This window comes from Tenrec ecaudatus, chromosome 6 (genome assembly GCF_050624435.1).
Source record: "Tenrec ecaudatus isolate mTenEca1 chromosome 6, mTenEca1.hap1, whole genome shotgun sequence".
NCBI classification, from domain to species: domain Eukaryota; kingdom Metazoa; phylum Chordata; class Mammalia; order Afrosoricida; family Tenrecidae; genus Tenrec; species Tenrec ecaudatus.
This window is the reverse complement of record NC_134535.1, coordinates 172,090,817-172,112,559: the sequence shown is the minus strand read 5'-3', so window position 1 is coordinate 172,112,559 and position 21,743 is coordinate 172,090,817. Positions and strand designations below refer to the sequence as shown.

At 48.2% G+C, this 21,743-nt stretch overlaps 1 long non-coding RNA gene across 1 annotated transcript in view; it reads right to left on the bottom strand.

Annotated features, from left to right (window-relative positions):
* Positions 1–4,664: 4,664 nt before the first annotated feature.
* LOC142451342 (uncharacterized) overlaps positions 4,665–21,743 on the bottom strand; it is a 41,079-nt gene continuing 24,000 nt past the window's right edge. The window contains exon 3 of the long non-coding RNA XR_012784987.1: positions 4,665–4,823. This is a non-coding gene — a long non-coding RNA (uncharacterized LOC142451342). The remainder of the gene's footprint in view (positions 4,824–21,743) is intronic.

Below are 21,743 nucleotides of genomic sequence, written 5' to 3'. Positions count from 1 at the left end.
TAAATTCATTCTCAGTCCAACGCTGCATGTCTTTGTACAGCTGCCGATGGAGGGAGCACGGTCAGTAATGTGTTACAATGGATGGATGATGTGCGAGGTTAGGTCATCATAAAAATACCCAGATCCACCTGGGTCTTCACAGGCAACAATTATGAGAACGCCAACAACATTTTGACACCATGACACCCCCCCCCCGACAAAGCACTATATTGTACTTAATAATTTCGAGAGATTGATCATAAATATGAAAAGCTTTCTTTGTGTGTGTGTTCAACAGGCGTTTTTTCTTTTTTTGTCATTTATTTCTGATCAAAGCCAAATCCACTTACAGAGAGTCACAGGATGAGTCCCCTAGCAACCCAGGGTGAGTTTCAGCACCTGACGATGACCTCACCTTCCTGAAGAGCCCAGAAGAGGGCACGGGGACTGTCCCTTGTGAGCACTTCTCGGCAGGCTTCATTTCAAAACGAGAACAGGGCTGCTCCGCATGGGTTTATTTGGCTTTTAAAAGAGAAATTTTGGAATTGCATCTTCCCAAGCCACCTCTCCCTACTCTACTGCCAAATAACTGCTATCCAAGAGTTAATCGTGTGAGCTGCAGCCTTGGGCTCTAGGCGGCAGAGCTTTCAAGGGGCAGAAATGAGTTTTCACATAGCAAGGAGAGCCCTGTGAAGTTGGGGGAAGCCACCACTGGAAGGAAGGAAGGGGACCGAGATGACTCAGCCCAGCCTGTGTGCCAGGGCTGGGATCCAGTGCTGTGTGAAGACCAGACGGCTTTCAGGCCAATCAACTTGTGGGCAGAGCAGGGCCTACATGCAGAAGGCTTCCGGAGTGGATAATACCTTGGTTTTGGGCTTCACACGATGAAATACAACCTGTGTGACCATGAGATGTCGAAGGGTTCAGGTATCAGGCATCAAAGTACAAAATATCATATCACTGTAAATGAGGGGAGTGCAGATTGGGGACACTAAGCCCATCTATAGGCAACTGGACAGCCCCTTACAGACGGGTCTCAGGGAGGAGATAGGCCAGTCAGGGTTCAGTGTAGCAACAATGAAACATACCACTTTCCTCTATGCTTCCTCCCCCCACACACTATTATGATCCCAATTCTACCTTACAAATCTGGCTAGACCAGAGGGTGTACACTGGTACAGATAGGAACTGGAAACACAAGGAATCCAGAACAGATGATCCCTTCAGGACCAGTGGTGAGAGTGGCAATACCGGGAGGGTGGTGTGGAAAGGGGGAACCTATTACAAGGAGCTATAGATAACATCCTCCATAGGGGACAGACAACAGAAAAGTGGGTGAAGGGCGACATCAGACAGTGTAAGGTATGACAAAATAATAATAATTTATAAATTATCAAGGGTTCATGAGGGAAGGGGGAGCGGGAAGGGAGGGAAAAAATGAGGAGCTGATACCAAGGGCTCAAGTAGAAAGAAAATGTTTTGAGAATGATGAGGGCAACAAATGTACAAATGTGCTTGACATACAATGGATGAATGTATGGATTGTGATGAGAGTTGTATGAGCCCACAATAAAATGATTTCACAAAAAGAACTCAGGCTGAAGCCCGTTGTGTAATATGAGTGGGTTTTTATGATGGACGGGCGAAGTTTCAGGGTTTGCAGTCTCAACAAAGAGTACATGCTTTTTCAGGGAAGCATGCCAAGCCACGCAGAAACCACACTGGGGTTCACTGTTGACATGAACAACCACATGGAAGGGAGCACCCACGTGTGCAGAACTGGGGTGGGGGGATCCCGGGAGGCCAGAAGCCCAAGAACCCTAGAGGCCAAGAGTCTGTGCACCCAGAGGCTGCAGGTTCCGAGTAGGTCCGAAGCAGGTGCACATGGCCAGCAAGCAAGCCCTGAGGGGGCACATCCAGGGGCAGGTGTTTGCGCCCACACCCCAACCTGCCATTGACCGGGAGCAGAGTAAAAGAGACTGGCCTTCCCACAGCCAGGATAGTTCAAGCCTCTGGCTTGGAAGGCATGGTTGATAGTATTGGTTGACCCCAATGGCTAGGTTAAATCCACCTGGGTGATGTCATGAGCCTGGGCCTAGATTGTACGCCCAGGTGTACCTCCTACCTGGCTAAGGTCTTGAATTTGAGCAGGCTCAGTTTGGGAGTCTTCATAGGTGTCTGCCGGTTGCCTGAGTTCTTCCCAACTTCCTTTCTGGGGGCCTTTGTGGGCATGGGAGGGACAACCCCCTTGTCCCTGACTCTAGCTACCTAATACATGTAACAGCCCCATTCCAGAGCTAACTGGTTCCACACATGACAAGTTCTGAGATGAGTACAAGCTGGCCCTGAACTTTGGGAACAGCTGAGAGTCAAGTTCGCAATGTGGAAAGCCCAGCCAAGGTGGTCATTTTAAAAACCCCAGGACTGGATACGGTCAGCACTCACACGGCCCATGTGATGCAAAGCAACTGCAGGATGGACAGTTTGGCAGACATTCAAACTCTAATTTTGCCGGGCCCTGCCAACTGATCTGCCAAGGAAGAACTGTGTTAATTAATAGGAAATGTGTGTGAAGCAAATGAGCACTACGCAGCAAATACGGCGCTGCCTTAAAACCAGCAGACTTTCATCTGCTGAGCCACTGGGAAGGGCAGGGCAGCCAGCAGCTGATACCACCCCCGCCCCCTTCCATCCTTTCATGTCCAAATGAGCTGAGTGGCCATCCATTCAGTGCTTCCAGTGGGAAAGCTTTGTGGATGGTCTAATGTGCTCCATTCTTCGTGTTCCAGGCCTGATCCTACGCACTGCAGAAGCAGGCACAACTCCAGCACTCTGTTCTGTGCAACTTATGATCCAGCATCGTGTCGGGCTGGGGAGACTAGAGAAACAAGTCCAGAGACACTCATATATGTGTTAGCGAGGACTTTATATCATGAAGTAGTTATAGATCAGGGAAACATCCCAGTCCAGATCAAGGCCATAAGTCTGACACTAGTTCATAAATCCCTCTTCAGACTCACGCAGTCACATGCAATGATGCACAATGCAGGGAGATCACAGGCCAGTGGGTGCAGAGTTGTGGGGATCCAATGGCAGCAGAAGCATCTACGGGGCTGGCACAGGTTTCAGAGTGGCTTGCCAGAGGGAAGGTGAAGCGGAGCGAGAGAGGGTATGAGAGGGACGTTCCCAGGACCCTCCTTATGAAGACACCACGCCCACAAGGAGGCACCATCAGGCTGTGACCAATCAGCCTAGGCTCCACCCCTACATTGCAAAATTATGTAGTGACCACAATTGCATATACATAACTAAGAAAATGAGAGGGGCTGTAACAGGAGAGGAATCCCTGGGCAGCAGGAACAATTTGGTTTGTTAGCCCCCACTGCTCTCTGAAAGGTGGGAGGCTGGGGTCCAGTCAGAGGTGCCACAGAAGGGGAAAGGCCTGGGACATCCTTCTGGAAAACCAGCCACTGAAAACTCCATGCGGCATAGTTCTACACCTACGACCACCTGTATCTGTGTGGCGGAGGTTTCTCAGAGAGAGGGCTCTGTCCACACTCTCCTCCCTGGAAACTGCCCATCCCTTAAGGCCCCTGGGGAAGAGGTTGGGCTTCCCCTGGCCCCTATATGGTTGGATTTAAGCTAGACATGCTACCTGGAATGGGCTACAAGAGTCTGTCTCAAGAATTGGAATTACAGCAGACTGACTTGGACCCAGTGTCCCAGTGGTGTTTGGAGATTGGAAAGCACGTCTACCTGCTCACTTAGAAGCGGGAAGAGGCAGAGACCCAGAGCAAAGCAGAGATTGGGGTGATTTTACTCACTCTGAGGAGCCCGGGTGGCAGAGTGGGTTCTTCAGTGGGCTGCTAACTGAAAGATCAGTAGTTCGAAACCACCAACCACTCCCCTGGAGGAAGATGAAGCTTTCTACTCCTCTGGAGGAAGATGAGCTATAGTCTCAGAGACCACTAGATAGTTCTTCTCTGTCCGATAGGATTGCTGTGGGTTGGAATAGTCTCAGCAGCAGTGAGATTTTTAGTCGTTCTTCCTGCAGAAATGGGTTCTGGCTAAACCAGCACCTAGTGCACCATGCGGGAGACCTGCCAGGATTCACGTCTATGTTATCACTCACTCCCTCACCTCTCCCTCCCTTCCTTTCACCCTTCCAGTGGATTCTGATTCATAGCAACCCCCGAGGACAGAAGTTGCCTCCTTTGGTTTTCAAATGCTGCAAGTTTTTATGGGAACGGAAAGCCTTATCTTTTTTCCAAAGAACAGCTCATGGATTCCAACTGCCAACCTTGTGGGAAGGCTTCTTTCGGAATGGGCCAGGGGGGACCTTCCCAGCAACACTCTTGGGGCTGTGAGGCAGGGGAGAGGAAGGTCGGTCCTGAGAGTGTGTGGGGAAGGGGTGCATTCAATCACACATGCTACTTAGTGTGTTATCTCAGCAGACAGTCCTGAAGGGCCTTCAGTCTGGGCTTCTGCCATTCTCTCGTGCCCACCTCAGACCCTGAGGCCGTCCTCACTGCCCACCTTCCAGGGCACATCGGGGCTGAAGAACAGTATCGGCTCCTATGACCTTGGCCTCATTCATTCCAGCTTCCAAACAATTGCCACTACTGTTTGCCTACCCTGCCTCAAAAAAAAAAAAAAAAAAGGAGTTCTGGAAGTGTTACCTGGGGGATGTTTCCCAAGTGATTCATCAGCACATTATAATCAGCCCCTCGGTGACTTCCAGGAGCCTGTTTTTTAGGCCGCATCCTGTGATGTTTCCTGGTGAGGGATCTGAAGCAGCCTCTTCACCTTGAATCGTCATTCCTTTGCCCGATATGCCTGCCTGTCTGGAGACAGATATGCATGTGGAATTTGCTTTGTCGAGGTTATGAGAGCAAGAAGCATGCACCGCTCTTTCTAACCCCAATCAGTCCTTCATGAGAGAAAGAACCCTTCATGAACAAGCCAGAGAACCCTGTCCATGCCCGTCAGAAAAAGTGGAGGTGAGAAGGTGTCAGGCTCCACCTTGCCGCTCCATTCCCACCGGAGAGCAGAGCTACATTTTGAGGTTAGGTTCTTAGCAGAGGAAAAATAGTTCTTAGCGACCAAATAATAACCTTTTTTTTTCTTTTTCCCTAAAAAGAAGAAACTAAGGCCTAGAAAATTTGACCCGCTCCATTCCATATCCTCCCACTAGTGAGGGTCTTTACCCTGGGAGGCTTTCAACAGATAAATGCTTCGTCTTGCTTTGTTCTAGGGATGAAGTGGGATCGATCCGGGCAGCCACCTGGCAGTAACTGCTCTTTTGGGACTTCGGAGGTCTAATGGACCCTTTCTGCCTCGGCTTTCAGTTGCTAAGAGGCCTGGCCCACCCCCTTTCCTCCCAGACACACAGGTCACTTCAGGCCTCGTCCCAAGATTCTTCAAATGTAACCCCCTGCCCTAGCCATCTCCCTTCCCCATTGATCAGGCCATGAGCTTTTGCTGGCCCTCAAAGCGCCTGCTCCTTCTGGGCCTGAATAGGCTCTGGTTCCCTGACAGCCACCATTCACACATCACAGACTTCAAAAACAAAACAAAACAAAAAACCTCCTAGGGGAGTGTGTCACAGAACCAGGCGCTTGACCCAAGTCCAAGCTCATACAGGGGGCATTATGCAAAGCAGGCCCAGGATAGACAGTTTGGCAGGAATCCGGCTCTCTCGTTCGGATCATGGGAACTCCTGCCAATGTCTAGGCAGAGGAAGTACTGTGTTAATTAATAGAAAATGCATGTGAGGGAGGCTGCAGACGCGTTTCCTATCAAAGGCCTGCTCAGGAAACAGGGCTCTCTAAAGAGCCAATGCAGGGGGCTGTTTGTGAAGGGAAAGGTGGCCCTGGTTTTCCTCCAGAGAACCGCACCATCCCTCCATCGGCCTTCTTCCCCTTGATGGTCCCCCACAGCAGCGGAAATGAGCCTATTTCTGAGTACATGGCACCGGCAGAATCTACCTCTGCGGTGACACACAGTCAACGGTGGCAGTGCCCTTGACTGCGGACCTAAGGGCTCTGAGGACGTGATCTCATTGGCACAGGCTCCTGGCAAAGCCAGAAGGAAATCGCTGGATTTCCTCCAGTGGACCTTGTCCCCACTCGGCCCTCGGGGTACCTCCTCCTGGTTGACACTGCGTGCTTTCCCACGCACCCACTGGGTTGCTCTGTAGGACTTTGTATGATGGTGCCGTGTCTTCCGGATGGGAAAGCCAGGCTGGAACAGGAGTGGCTGGAGGGAAAGCAGGGAGCTTAGGACAATGGGAAGAAATGAGTCTGGAACGGAGTGTGTAAATCTGAACCGGATAGAACCACTAAATGGGATGATCGGTGAGGTGTATGCTAATTAGACGATTGTTTTTTAATTAAATGAACTTTCCATAAAGTTTTCGAAGCTATCTATGGAGAGCAGAATGAGTTTCCCTGGCTGGAATCACTATGGCTGGAAACTTCCATGGAGCAACTGGTGGATTAGAACAGCCAACCTTTTGGGTTCTCGGAACATATCTGTGGTAGTTACCTAATCTCTTGTCCATTTGAGATTAAGAGGGTAGGGGTGGAGTCTGGCCTGCCAATCAAGATCTAACCAATGAGGCCCCTGTGTGGGCATGGCCTTCGCCTGAGTATTCTGGGAACCCCAGTCTTTCCTCCTTAGAGGTGGGGGACAATCTCTCTCTCTGCTACATGGACCTACCCTGATGCAGCACTGGGTGCTGGAGAAGCCACGTGGAGACCCCAGCCAGCACTGAAAGCTTACAATGCCACTGGATCCAAAGGCTTTCTACCCACTGGCCTGTGAGCTTCCTGCGTTCAGCGTCATTGCATGTGTTTCGTGAGTCTGAAGAGGACTTTCTAGATGGGTATAAGACAGATGGGCTAATATTGGATTTAGGGGCTTGGATTAGACTGGGTTGGGGTGCTTTCCGGATGTACATTTACTCTGTGATATAAAGCCCTCTCTTACATATATATGAGTGTCCTGGATTTGTTTCTCTCAGCAACCCGGACCAACGTAACATCCAACAAGGCACCCAGCCCCTATCACACTGCATGCAAATTGCTCGTCTGCATCACTGCCACTCCTACAACACTGCGTGTTCCCTGAGGAAATGGCTGTCATATTCATTGGCCCATATCATAAGATTATTAAACCCATGTTCTACAAATGAATAAAAAAGGAGACTCTTAAGATAGGCTCTGAAAAATCTTTGGATTAAAGTGAAAGTTATCATTAGCACCCAGGACATGGCACTGGGCATCCACCTTCTGAAACTCTCACCAACACAGCGTTCGTCCGGGCAGCGCCATGACAACAGGTCCCCCCTTGCAAGTAAGCTGGATAGTGAGGCATGGCTCGTATGCAGTTAGTCAAACGTCCGTCTTGGTGCATTGTGTGTCGTGTACGTCGCTGTCAGGGCCCCTTGTGGTGCTGCTCGCTAAGCATCGCAGAGATCACCACAAAGTCGGCGATTCAAGCCCCAGCGGCTCGCGGAAGGCGACAAGGCTGTCTGCCCCGATGAAGATTGACAGCCTTAGAAACGGTTGGCTTGCTGGACTTGACCACAAGGCAGTGGATTGGAGTTTGTGTGCTTGTTTCCGAACCGTTCTGTGCATAAAAACCTTAAAGAAACGCCCCCAAGCACACCAACATATCTTTGCCCTACTACTTCCGTAACCGAGCACGAGCATGCGGTTGAGCATCACCTGTTTGTTATTATGAACCTCGACTTTTAATGCAATGGCTTTATGGGGTCAATCCCTGGTCACTGGGGATTGTCTCTTTCTTTGCTGCCTTCTCCAGCTAGAATACGAGCTCTAAGGGATGAGGAATCATATTTGTCTTTATTTTTACTGTACATTAAAAAAAAAGGTGTCAGAGTCAACTCACTTTTCTGTGATCCTCTCTGTGTCAAAGTAAAGCAGGGCTTCAAACGTCTTCAGTGGCTGATTTTTCAGCCAGAGATTGTTCGGACTCCCTTCTGAGGGGGCTCAGGGTGGTCTTCAACATGCATCTTTTCAGGGAGCAGCCAAGTATGGGAAACATGTGCCATCCAGACATCCCTTTACTGTTGGATAGATTGGTTGGTTGGTTGGTTGGTTGGTTGGTTGGTTGGTTGGTTGGTTGGTCAGTCGGTCGGTCAGTCGGTTGATGTGTGAGGTTTCTCGAGTGGGTAATACCTCGGGTCTTTGTTTTGCAGGAGAAAGAGTTCACGCCAAAGCCTGGTTTGTAATCCAAATGCGATTTTATGAAGAACGGGAGAAGTTTCTGGCTTTACAGTCTCAAAGAGTACATGCTATTTCAGAGAAGCATGCCAGACCACGTGTAAGCTGCGCCGGGGCTCACCACTAGACACGAGCTTGTGGAGCAGTGTACCCCACATGTGGAAATGAGGCCACAGTGAGCGGCGCTGCCTGAGTGGGCAATGGGGCTGGGTGAAAGAGAAAAGAGAGTCCTCTCCGGCCTGCCACTGACCGGGAGAGGGGCCAGAGAGAGCCCAGCCCTCCCGCTGCCAGGGTATTTCAAACCTCTGGCTGGGGTGGTGTGGTTGAAGGTCTTGGTTGACTCCATTGGCTGAATTAAGCCCACCTGGGTGGGATCATGAGCTTGGGCCTAGTTTGGGCCGCCCAGGTATACTGCTCACCTGGCTCAGAGACCTGAATTGGAGCATGCCCAGGGTGGAGGTTTTTATGGGTGGCTAATGTTTGCCTGAGTCCTCCTTTCCAACCTGCTTTATGGGCCTGTATAGGCATGGGAGGTACACACCCTTTTCCCTGTTCTGGCTACCTACCAGAGGGATTGATTGGTTGAACTCCCATAGAGATTGACAGCCTTGGAAACAGCATACTGGGTCACTATGAATCAGAACCAACTGATGGCAATAGGATTTTTCATGCCGAATCCAACCGAAACTCAAGGCTGTGAGTTCATTCTGGCTCAGAATGACACTGGGCCCCTAGAGGTCTTCTTGGTCGTGATTTGGTGGAATCCTAGTCACATCTGTAAATGTTGGCCTTTTGCTTGTATTCGGATATATGCGTTATCTAGTTCCCTGAGCTGGCCGCCACAGTCCAGAATGCCTGAGCCTTTAATCAAGTTGCTATTTTCGCTGCCTGGTGCTCAGATCGTTCAAGTCAAGTTGCTAAGGGCAACGTGCCTTTGCTTTTCTTTCTTGATCTACTCTCCTCAAAAAAAGGACAAAATTTTTGAAAAATCAAATAAATTAAAAAGTTGTGAAAAGTCCCCAGAGGAAGAAAACATGGCCCCAGAGTAGACGCTTATATAATCCAATCATGATTATAATGATCTCAGCTCAATAATTTAAATAATTTCTTCACCTAACACATTAACAGGTTTTAAAAGTATTTGCTTCTTAGTAATTTAACATTTTATTATGCGGCTTTTGCAAAAGAAGAATCTTTAAGACATGAAATGGATGAATTTCCATGAACTGTAATTTGCAATCTGAGTTATTTGTGGCAACAGACTCGAGGTAGGTAATCACAGTGCATATATTATTGTATTTCTTCTTAAGGTGAAGTTGACCATGAGACATCCTCTGCTACTCTCTCTCTCTCGCATCCCGCATTCAGTCCATCTCCAGTTCTCATAGTGGTAACTCTAAGCTGTTTCTCAAATCTATTTATTCATCAGCATCCTCTAGTTTCATCACTTCCAATATTGTCTCCAACTTTCAACGCATTTTATCCAAGACCAATAATCTGACCATGTCTCTCTCTGCATAAAACATTACAGTAGCTCTTCTTTGCACAGAGAAGGTGCTCCATGCTCCCTAATGAGCCCTAAAAATTTCTCCAGGAAAGCACCACCTATTTCCCCCCCTTATTTTAGGAGCCCTGGTGGCATAGTGTATTATTCGTGGCTGCTACTGCAAAGTCGGCAGTTCCAACACACCAGCCTCTCCACAGAAGAAAGATGAGGCTGGCTGCTCCCTGCAGACAGTCACACCCACAGGCACAGTTCGCCCGTCCCTGTACGTAGGGACAGACTATAGACCCCGTGGCAGTGAGTTGGAGCTTCTGGAGATCTTAGACTAGCGATCTACTGGATCCAGCTCTCGCAGTTCCAGCAGCGTACGATGATGCTTCCCGCCTCTCTGTTTGAGCGTGTAGATTGGCTGGCAAGCGCACAGAAAGCCCTCGCTCCAGTCTCTATTCTCAGGGTGGTACCTACTCATCTTTAAACTCAGCCTTCTCTGAAACACACTTCTGCCGAGTCAGAGTCAGGTTCTTCCCGTCCGTCTGTCCGCATAGCTTGGATCCCTTTACCATTCCCTGCTTCCTGTCAAATTATAATGATGTGCCTGTGGATCCATTAGCCCTAGTAGATAGACTAAGGACTTCCTGAGGGTGGAGATTGTATCTTTTTTTTGCTTATTATAAATCTTTTTAAAAATCATTTTATTGGGGGCTCATACAGCTCTTATCACAGTGCATACACATCCATTGTGTCGAGCACATTTGTGCATTTGTTGCCATCATCATTCTCAAAACAATTTCTTTCTGCTTGAGCTGGGGGTTGTATCCTATTCCTCTTTATCCTCCGAGGATCTAGCAGAGTGCCTGGAGCATTACTGGTACTTAATAAGTGCTTGTTGAATGAATGAATGAATAAATGACTCTGAGTGATGAGATAGGTTTTTTAAAATTTTAACACATAAAATTCCTATCAAAGCCTAAAATAAGGTTATATTTAGTTACACATCCGAAGGACGACATTTATGTAACAGCAGAATCCTGTGAGCATGAGACTATCTCAGCCCAGCAAATCTGAGAAGGTGCCCAGAAGCCTGCCCAGCTCCTCCCAAGCCGCTTTCTCCCGTCCCAGAAAGGAGGTCATTGCTCCCCTTGTTGGTTCTTCCCCAAAGGTGTTTATGTAGCACGTTGTGCAGACACTAAAATAGCTTATTTATCTCTGAGCCTTGCTTCCTCTCAGGAGCAGAAACAGAGGCACGGTGAGCTGAGAGAGCCTTTGCCTGTTCTGGACTGGACTGAAATCATCATCTTCATCTGCCAGTTTCGCGAAGGGGAGGGAGACATCTAATTCGTTCTCGAATGTCAATCTGTGTTTCTGGTGCTGGCACGGCCACCCCAGGGAGCTTTTCTGACCTTTATCCATCCCACCTTCTCCTCCAGTCCCATTAGCTGCCAGCCTTCAGAGCTCACCCCAACAATCACTTTCTCCTTTGATAGGCTTCCAGAAGTCAGAGCATATATTTTGGTCAGGCTTCCCCGTTACTCAGATGCATTCTGTGGTAGTAAGATGATCTGAGGTCAACTTGAATTTTTATGAAAATATAGGGAGGGAGATCCACCTGTCAGCCAGGTCACAGCCTGATCATGCCTTCTTGAGGGTGTGACTTTCTTATAAGAGGAACTAGGAACCTTTATCCCTATCTCTATCTCAGCAATGTTGCCTTCTTGCTTGCTGGGATTCTGCCACTGACCTTGAGAGCTGTCAGCACCCTACCATGCTTCCACCACCGTTGGATCCATGAGCCTATACTGACTGGCCTGTGATCTTCCTGCTTCTGGGATGACCATTCTCAGTCACCAGCCTAAGCTATGTGAGTCTGAAGGGAGACTGACTGGCATTGGCCTTATGGTCCTGAGTTGGACTGAGCTAGGATGCCTTCTTAACATATCATTATTTCTTGATATAAAGCTCTTTATGCACAGATAAGTGTCACTGGGTTTGTTTCTGTAGACAACCCAGCCTAACACACATCCTCATTCTCTGTTAAACACATAACCATCTTGATGGCTGAGTAGACTATCCCTTTACCATGAAGGGCTTGGGCAGAGCAGGGACCGCGAGGTTTCTCTAAGACTGGATGCCTGACATTCCCTCTTACCGCAGCTCAGCCCAAGCATGCCCGGAGTTTTTCCTGAAAAGAGCAATAGATTGGGAAGAAGTCCCAGCCTGGGTTCTTGAACAGGATATAACCAGATGTTAGAAGAAAATGTCAGTTAGGGAGTGCCAGGGAAACCGGTGCAGACTGATCATCTGCAATGACACAACAAAAAAGAAGGATTTTCCTGATCAGGACCATGCCAAGAACATGCTGCTGTAGTCCCCGAGCCTTGGACCTTTGGGCAGGGGCACTTTTTTAACCCTTTCTGAGGTCCCCAAAGGCAGAGGAGCACACAGGGGATGTGGTGGGTGGTCCAATAGACAATGATGATAGCAATCGCTACCTGCACACCTTCTAAGAAATGGGGATTAAAAGAAGTTGTGTTAGGATAGGATATTGTAGTCAGGCATGGTCCCCTTAACAACACATAGCCTCCTGTGGTTGTGTGCTTCTGACTTATAGGACAGAGCAGAATTTCCCTATAGAGTTTGCAAGACCGTAATCTTCATGGGAGCAGATTGTCCCATGTTTTCCTCACAAAGCAGCTAATGGGTTTGTACCATTACCTTTTGGTTAGCAGTTGAGGGCTCCACCAGGGCTCTACCAGGTCACTGCCATTAAGTCCACGCCGACTAATAGTGACACTCCACAACAGAGCAGGACGCCCTTGTGAGTTTCTGAGACTGTAACTCTTGATGGGAGTAGAAAGGCCCCTGCCCCTCGGAGCGGCTGGTAGACTCAAACTGCTGACTCTGCACTGAGCCTCCCAGTGCAGAACCACCAAGCCTACAGGGCCATGAAACTGCATAGACAATCATAGGAATAAGTCCCTAATACACATAATGATTTTATTTAATAGACGATTTGGAAATCAGGCACACTTGTGAGACACTACCAACGGTAAGAGAACTTCTAGATTCCTACATCCCAGATTATCGATACTGCCATGGAAACATGGCTAGCGCAGTGTTATTTATATAATCGTGATTTTCCCCCAAAACATGGCTTCCAGTCTAACCTTGGAATGTCTGCTTCTCTAAATAGAGTGCACATAGATACTTCATCAGAAAAGCACAACGCTTAAGGCAAAATAGTCTTTACTAATGACCCGTCGTTAGAGTTATTGACTTATAGGCATGTTAGGAGATCATGTGCTCAAAGCTCAAGATCCCAAAGATCATCTCAGGACAATGACCTGGGAGGAAGGCACCCCACTACCAGGAACCCAGAAGTCAGGTTCCACAAGAATGGAAACCCCAGTTCTCAAAATTCAGTTAGTAATATGGCCCAGAAAGTTCCCAAACTTAAAAAAGGAAAACAAAACCACTTCTATTTCTGTTATCCGTTTACTCGGCAGCTATTTGCTGAGTTCGCGCATGCGCCAAGCCGACAAACAGGGCGGTGCCCCTTTTGTTCTCCAGTATCGTGGAGGGAGGCTTGTCAGCATCCTGCGATATGCAGATGACACCGTCCTGCTTGCTGAAAGCTAGGAGGACTTGACGCACTTGCTGATGAAGATCAGGGATTACAGTCTTCAAAATGGATGACAACTCAATGTGAAGAAAACCCAAAGCCTCACATCTGGGCCAGTGGGTGACAGCACGACCAAGCGAGAAAAGACTGACATTGCCAAGGATTTCATCATGCTTGCATCCACACTCAGTGCTCACTGAAGTGGCAGCTGAGCAGCCACACAGTGCATGGTGGTGGGTAAGTCTGCTGCACAAGACCTCTCTAAAGTGGTGCCAACAAGAGTGTTGCTTGGAGTACTAATGTGCACTGACCCAAGCCAGGGTATCTTTAATTGCCCCACATGCATGTGAAAGCTGGGCATTGAATAAGGAAGAGCTGATGTATTTGAATTATGGTGCTAGAAAAGAATATTGAAAATATCATGAGCTGCTAAAAGGACCAACAAATCTTTCTTGGATGAAGTACAGCCAGAATGGTCCCTAGAGGCAAGGATGTCAAAGTTTGTCTCACGGGGCAGTTACATAATCTGCAGTCAACTTGAGGAAAGGGTGGAGTCCAGCCTGTCAATCCGGACACAGCTTGATGACCTCATTTGGAGGTGCACTGGAGGCCAGATACACTCTCTCTGCTACACATTCCTGTTGACAAGCCACATGGAGCCACGCTGATGGAGCCAGAGTCCTGGAGCCGGAAGAGTCACCTGGAGACCCTGGCCAGCGCTGAGATGCTTCCACCACCACTGGATCCACAAGACTTTCCACCCACTGACCTGTGATCTTCCTGAATTTGGCATCATTGCATGTGTTGCATGAGTCTGAGGAGGAAATTACAGACTGCTATCAAGCATATGGGCTAATATTGGACTATGGACTTGATCTGGCTGGACTGGGCTGGGATGTTTTCTTAATATACAATTACTCTTTGATATAAAGCTCTTTCTTATACACATATGAGTGTCTATGAATTTGTTTCTCTAGTCAACCCAGACTCACACAAGTCCTTTCCTGAGTCTCTCTGGATTTGTTTTTCTAGTCTACCTGGGCTAACACACTGGAGAAGGGCAGCCCGCTGGATAACGTGGAGGAGAAGACCCTGAAGAAGGTGAAGTGACACAGCGGCTACAACAATGGGCTCCAATAGAACAAGTGTGAGGCTTTCATAGGACCGGGCAGTGTTTCGTTCCGCTGTACGTCAGGTTGCTATGAGTCGCAACAGACTTGATGACACGTAATAACAACAGGGGTGCTAACAGTCTCTACAGCAGTGAGTTTGGGGTTGGGTTTTTTGTTTGGTTTGGTTTGGCATATCCACACCCCTTAAGGAGCTGCAGTGATCCAGGCACAAGGTCAACAGCTCACACGTCAGGAGAGAGAAGATGCTACCTGCTCCGGTAAAGATTTGAAAATCTCTGAAACCCAAAGGGGGAGTTCCACTCTGTACCCTGGGCTGCTGAGTCGGAATCAACCAGACAGTGGTCAGTTTGCAGTTGCTGAGATGATATCCCTGCCCCCAGGACAGGACTAGACACATAGTAGATGTGCAGTGGATGGCAAATAAGTGATTAAAAGAGAGGCTTCTGCTATGACAGCATGAAGACCTTTGCAAACCCCACTGAAGCCCTTGAAAATTCTTCAATATATGCTTTAGATACATGAAAGAAAGTATGAAGTACATATAAAAGAAAGTATATGGGTTATACATGTATACTTACATGTATATATTATACAATAATATATTACATATGTAATATAATATGTAAAATATATTGTAAATATATATGTTTTAAAGGTGTGCAGGAAGTGAATAAATATCGATGCACCAACATTTACAGAAACTCATTAAGAAAGCAAGAGCCTGTGTAGGTGAGCCAGGACTGCCCTCCTCCCATCTCAGCAAGGCAGAAAGTCCACTCCAGAGCAGGGAGCTAGGAACACAGAGCTCCACCTCCCTGGCTCTCAGCAACAAGGCCTCATTCCCTGGAGGAGCAAGACATCAACTTTGCTCTTTCTGTTCCCAATGACTTGTCACTGAGGGTAGGTTTAGGGTTTCTCCCACTCAGCTCCCCCACATAGAATAGAGGCGTTACCATGGGCAGAGCACTCCTGGTGCTCCCCACCACGCCCCCCGTCCTCCCGCCATCCCTGTAAGGAGAAACAAGCTGGAACCAATGAAACTTTACATCATTCAATGAAATTGTCCAAGGATAGATATGGAAACACAGGATGTGCTCAACACACCCTAATGGTGTACCAGAAAGGCCTGTTACAGATCCCTCCACGGGGACACAGAAGTGTCTTGCAGAACAGCTTCCAGAGAAGCTCAACCCAGGCGGCGGCGCATGGACCACTGCCCAAGCCCAGTGCGTGCGTGGCAGGGCGAGCCGTGAGCAGCGGCACCTAGTCCAGGGCAGACCTCTGTGTCATCTTTCCAGAAACACCCAGACTGCTTTCCTCTGGCCCGAGACCACACTCCATCCAGCCCACACGGAGGTACCAAGCTTCCCACACCGATGTGCCAAACTTCGACGTCCCACCTTCCTCCTTTCACCTGTCACATGAGTTCAGTTGACCTTTTTGTCACAGCATTTGTGCCTAGTCTTCTATATTTCTCGCAAAACCCCTGGTTGATTGAGACCACTGCATGTTATAATCGGCATTCCAACAAAAACCACCTTTTGGTGCTTTCGACAAGAGATCTCAGGCTGCTTCTCCCTCTGCCCAGCCAAGCACTCAGCTCCGTAAGTGAGAGTGTCACTCAGAAGCATTCATTGACCCTACCCCCAGATCCAGAGCCCTAGATCAGAGATGTTGTGAAGTGGGGGTACAGCAGGAAGGGAAGAAGCAAAGACATGAAACAGCTTTTCAAAACAGAACTGATGTAATTTGCCACAGAGCCTGGACAGCTTCAAGACAGAGGGAATTCTTAAAAGCAGAGCAGGAGATGCTAAGGGCATTGAGCAGCGGCAGGCGGGGAGGGGGGAGAGATCATCAATTCTATGAACAATTAAATATTCATTGTAAAATGGCTAGTGAGTGGAAGGAAGTTGGAGAAGGAGATGGGTAGAAGGCCCTCTTGGGTGAGAACAAAATGAAACATTGGCTTCAGGAAGCTGTTCCTTCCCCCAATGCCTAAATTTGATTGAATTAGTCTTAGAGCCATTTATATCCCAGGGCATTGTTGACAGCAAAGGCAAAGTTGGCTGGGCACTGCGTAGATCACACACAGTAGTTGCGTACAGTCGGAGGCAGTGAAGAAGCGAGCCCTGCTCAGACCCATGCCAGGTCAACTGCATTCTGACTCAGACCGACTCACTGTGCTTTAGGGTAGAGCGCTGCACCATTGGTCTGCAAGGCTGTCACCTTACAGAAGTAGACAACCAGGCCTTTCTTCCAGGCTACTCCTTGGGAGGGGGGGGCATGTTCAAAGCACTAATCTTTTGATTAGTAGTCAAGCCCTTCCCTGTTTGTGCCATCTAGACCCAAGCCACTAACTCAGTGATGCTGAGTCAATTCTGACTCATAGTGACTGGAAAGGGCAGTGGAGAACTTTATCTTTTCTCTTTTCAAAATGTTTTTATTGGAGGCTCGAACAACTCTTATTGCAATCCATCCATCCACTGTGCCAAGCACATGTGTATATTCATTGCCATCATCATTCTCAAAACATTTGCTTTTTACTTGAGCCCTTGGTATCATTTTACCCTCCCCCCCACAAACCCTTGATAATTCATAAATTATTATTATTTTGTCATGTCTTACACTGCCTGACATCTCCCCTCACCCACTTTTCTGTTGTCCATCCCCCAGGGAGGGGGTTATATGCAGTTCCCCCTTTCTCCCCCACCTTCCCCTTATCCTCCTGGTATCACCACTCTCATCATTGGTCCTGAGGGGTTCATCTGCCCTGGACTCCCCATGTTTCAGTTCTGGTCTGTTCCAGTGGGGGAGAACTTTCTCATATGGTTTCCAAGGCTGTAAATCGTTACAGAAGCAGACCGCCTCATCTGTCTCTCCTGGAGTAGCTGGTGGGTTCGAAACACCAACATTTTATTAATTGGCCCAATAATTAACCTACTGCAGCACCAGGATTAATTACTGAAGCCAACACTCAAAACAAAACAAAACCTCCAGGCAGCCTGGAGGAGGGGTGAGGTATAGGGAATAATGACGTTTTGGAACTTGTGATGGTATAGCAGCTCGTTAGCAATGGAGTCTAATCATCTGAGCAGGAGTCATGCCCTAGCACCAGACTTGCAACCAATTATGACTCATGGTGACCCTACAGGATGGGGTAGAACTGCCCCTACGGGCTGCCGGGTCTGTAACTCTTTGCAGAAATAGAAAGCCTCATCTTTCTCTCACGGAGCTCCTGGTGACTTCGAACTTCAGACCTTTGGGATGGCATTCTAATTTGTAACCAGGACTCCTAACCAAGTCAATATGCTTCCATAAAGCAACCCAACCAGTTTCTGAATAAATGTGCACGGAAATGACAAGAACAAACTTCAGGGAGAGGGGACCAATGCCCAGAGTCGCAACAATCAAAACATCATCTAGCATGTCCACCTTTTAATAAAACATTATTAGATGATGCAAAGAAATGAAAGCTGTCTATGAGAAATCAGAATTAACCAAGCCACCGTAGACTTGAAGGTAGCCATCACAACATGTTCAAGAACAAAAGGAAATCATGGTCAAAGAAGTAGAGGCAGGTATGATGACTCCGTCATATCAAATAGAGAATATCCACAGAGAGAAACAAAATAATAAATGAATGAGTGAGTGAATAAGTGAAAGAATGTAGATGTTTAGCAAGAAGAGGTCTACCCTTAAAATTTGTGGACTTGAAAAAAAATAATAAATTATCAAAGGATCATGAGGGAGGGATGGGGTGGAAGGAGAGGGGAATGAGCTGATCCCAAGGGCTCAAGTAGAAAGAAGATGTTTTGAAAATGATGATGACAACATATGGACAAATGTGCTTGACACAATGGATGGATGGATTGTGACAAGAGCTGTAAGAGCCCCCAATAAAATGATTTTTTAATTGCAGAGACCAAGATAAGAGTAAAAATGCAGGCCCACATGCCTATGTCTCAATATTTAAAAGCTATAAATCATACTAACACATATTAAGTTATCCATGCTCTCTCCACTTACTTTGATGGGTGTATTTTCATAATGGCTTAGAAAGCCAAGTTACAATTTTGGACAAATCAGTCCACCAATGTACCTGACCCATGGCCAGGAGCTGCATTTTGCCCAAAGAAGACCATCTGTCAGCAGAACCAGAACTGACAGCAGTATGTTCGTGGTGGAAGTGGGTTCTGAGCACCAGAGCCTAGAATTCCTGGGTGTCCCCCAGAGGCAAATCCAGAACGCCCATGTTCAAATGCGAGCAGGGATCAGAGTCAGAGTACAGTTTTAAGGATTCTGTCCCCTCAAGGTCGATTTTTCTGCTGCCCCCCTCTCCCCCTCCCCCTGCACCCGGGACTCCCAGAATCACCGAGGGGGAAAAGGAAGAGAGAAGAAAAAGAAAAACCAAGCCCGTCATCATTAACTGGACTCCAGCTCCCATAGGAAAGAGTAAAACGAGTCCGGAGGTTTCCTGAGGCTATAAATCTTTACCAGGGCAGACTACCGCATCTTTCTCCTGTGGGGGACGGGTTCAAACCATGAACCTTCCAATAAGCAGCCCAATGCTTACCACAGGGAACCACCAGGGCCCCTGGAATCAGCTTGCAGACTGTTCAACTACTGATTCATCGGCCCACCCCTCAACACGTTTGGTTCCGCGCTTCTGACCTTGAGGCGGGTCACTTGCGTGGCTAGCCAAACTTCAGGAGCGGGGATGGTGCTGTGCCGAGACCCACGTGTCCACAAGGAAGAGAGAGCCCTGGCCCCGGCTAGACGTGGTTGTACTGCCCGGGCGGGGAAGGGTCGAGCTGGAGAAAATCCGAGCAGGGACCATCTGGGACCCTCTTTATTAAAGGGTATTACACACCAAGAGAATGTACACCCGGCAGCCTGGAGGTGTAGAGGATAATGACATTTCAGAACTTCTTCTTTAAAAAAAAATACTTTTGGGGGGGACTCTTGCATCTCTTATCACAATCCATACATTCCTCCAATGTGTCAAGCACATTTGCACATATGCCACCACCGTCATTTTCAAAGCAGTCTCTTCCCACTAGAGCCCCTGATATCAGCTCCCCATTTCTTCTCCCTCCCTCCTTCCCTGGCCCGCCCACCCTTGTGAACCCTTGATAAGTTATAGATGACTTTTTCCATATCTTACATCGTCCTCCGTCGCCCCTCAGCCACCTTTCTGTTATTTGTCCCTGGGGGGGGGGGTTCTAGTTCATCCTTGTGATTGGCTCCCTCTTTCTCCTCCCACCCTACCCTAATCCTCCTGGTATCTCTACTCTCCTTGTTGGTCCTGAGGGGTTTATCTGTCCTGGATTCCCTGTGTTGCAGGATCTTATCTGCAGCAGTGTGCATGCTCTGGTCTAATCTGATTTGTCAGGTAAAATTGAGGTCATGACAGTGGGGGGAAGGAAGCACTATAGAGCTAGAGGGGAGTTGTGTATTTCATGGGTGGGAGAAAGAAAATGGGGCGGGGGGAGGCGGAAACCATATCTGAACTGCTGATGGTAGCAGCTCTCCAGCACTGGAGTCTAATCATTTGTCCAGGAGACTCGCTGCAGCAGGAGACCTGCAGCCACACCCCAACCCAGCCCAAGTCCACGGGCACACAAATATGCTCTCGTTCCTTCCAATGCCCGCCATGGAATGACCCAGCAGCAGTGTCAGCCCGCCTCACAGTATTGCCCTGTCCTGACAGGACGCTCAGCCTCCTCCCACTCGAGGCTTCTCGAAAGGGAACCAAATCATCCAATGAAAACGGCTCGCTCACCCAGGCTCCAGAGAAGTGAAATGACTGATGATGTGAACGGCAGATGACAGACAAAAACCAAAATAGCACGGTTCTAGGACAAGGTCCATTGTTTGCATGAAAACATGCAAATGTGGGGTTCTGCAGGCAGACAAATAACCAGGGCCCCCTTGTCCATCAGATCCCTTTTTGTGACAGTCTATTGCTATAGTTCCCCTGGACATGAGACACACCAAAGTAATAGTAGGTTGCTGTCTATACACAGTAGTCGGTTAATAAACACACACACACACACACACACACACAAAACCCTGCGTTGGACTGCGAGCCACAAGGTCACCAATTGGGAACAGATCTCTCTTGTATGGAGTTGGCATCAGCTCCCTAGCAGAGAGTTTGGTTTTATCTACGTATGTATGTGCTTGTTTTCCATGCGTTCTTTCAATGGCATTTCCCTGACTAAGGTCTGCTGACACCAAGTCAGGCAGGAGCGGGCAATGAACTCCGTCAACATTGATATGCCCCACCCACCGCAGAACACTTTCTCTTCTTGCCCTTGTCTCCCGTCCCCAATCTTCGTGAGGTCAAACACCGGCCTTCTCCATTTCCAGATCATGAGACAGCATGGTGGGTGAGCCTTCTTGGGTGACTTCTCAACATCCAAGTGAAAACTCACCCAACCTGACATCTCTCATCTCTTCCATTCCCCAGAGCGTGGTATCGGGGTGATACACCAAGGAAGAATCAAAGCCCACTGCCAACCAGTTCAATCCAGCGCACAGAGACCTGATTCAGGGGTTTCCAGACGGCAAACTTTTATGGGAGCAGACAGCCTCATCTTTCTTCCACATAGAGCAGCTGCTGGCTTGAACCTCCAACCTTGAGGTTAGCGGCCCACAGCACCACCAGGGCTCCTTCTCAGGGTGATAAGGTTAGTGTGCAGATTAACCTCCTCAAAGAACACCCCACCATCACCACCAGCAGCAAGATTCACTGAAGACATCCTTTACATCCCCTTCCTCCAGCACTGTGTTTGGAAGGCCATCAATAGTCACTCATCAAACACAGTCTGAAAACTCCACCAATAAATAGAGACAGACGTGTTTTCTGGGCTGAAGCAGCCTTTGTCTTTGCCGAGGTCAAAACCGTCATGTTCGTTTGGATCCCCGTCGAAATCAAAGGCAAGCAATTCAAGTTGAGGAGGTCCATTCTTGAAAAACAGGGGTGTCTTTCTTCACCCACTGCAACTGTATCATGAAGGCCGCCTGTGCTTGAAGGACAGATGAAGATGCCCTGGCCACTTGAGCCAGGAACTTATAGAAAGGAATTGTCCCTGTTTTGTTGTTGGATTTGACATCACAAGCACACCTTGATGGCGGTGGGTGCACAGAAAAGACTTCTCTTCTGTGGTTCTGTAAAAAAGTGCTGCTTCTGAGCTAGATGGCCACTTGTTTGCCTTCAAGCCTTTAAGACCTCAGATGCTGTATCTTTTGATAGT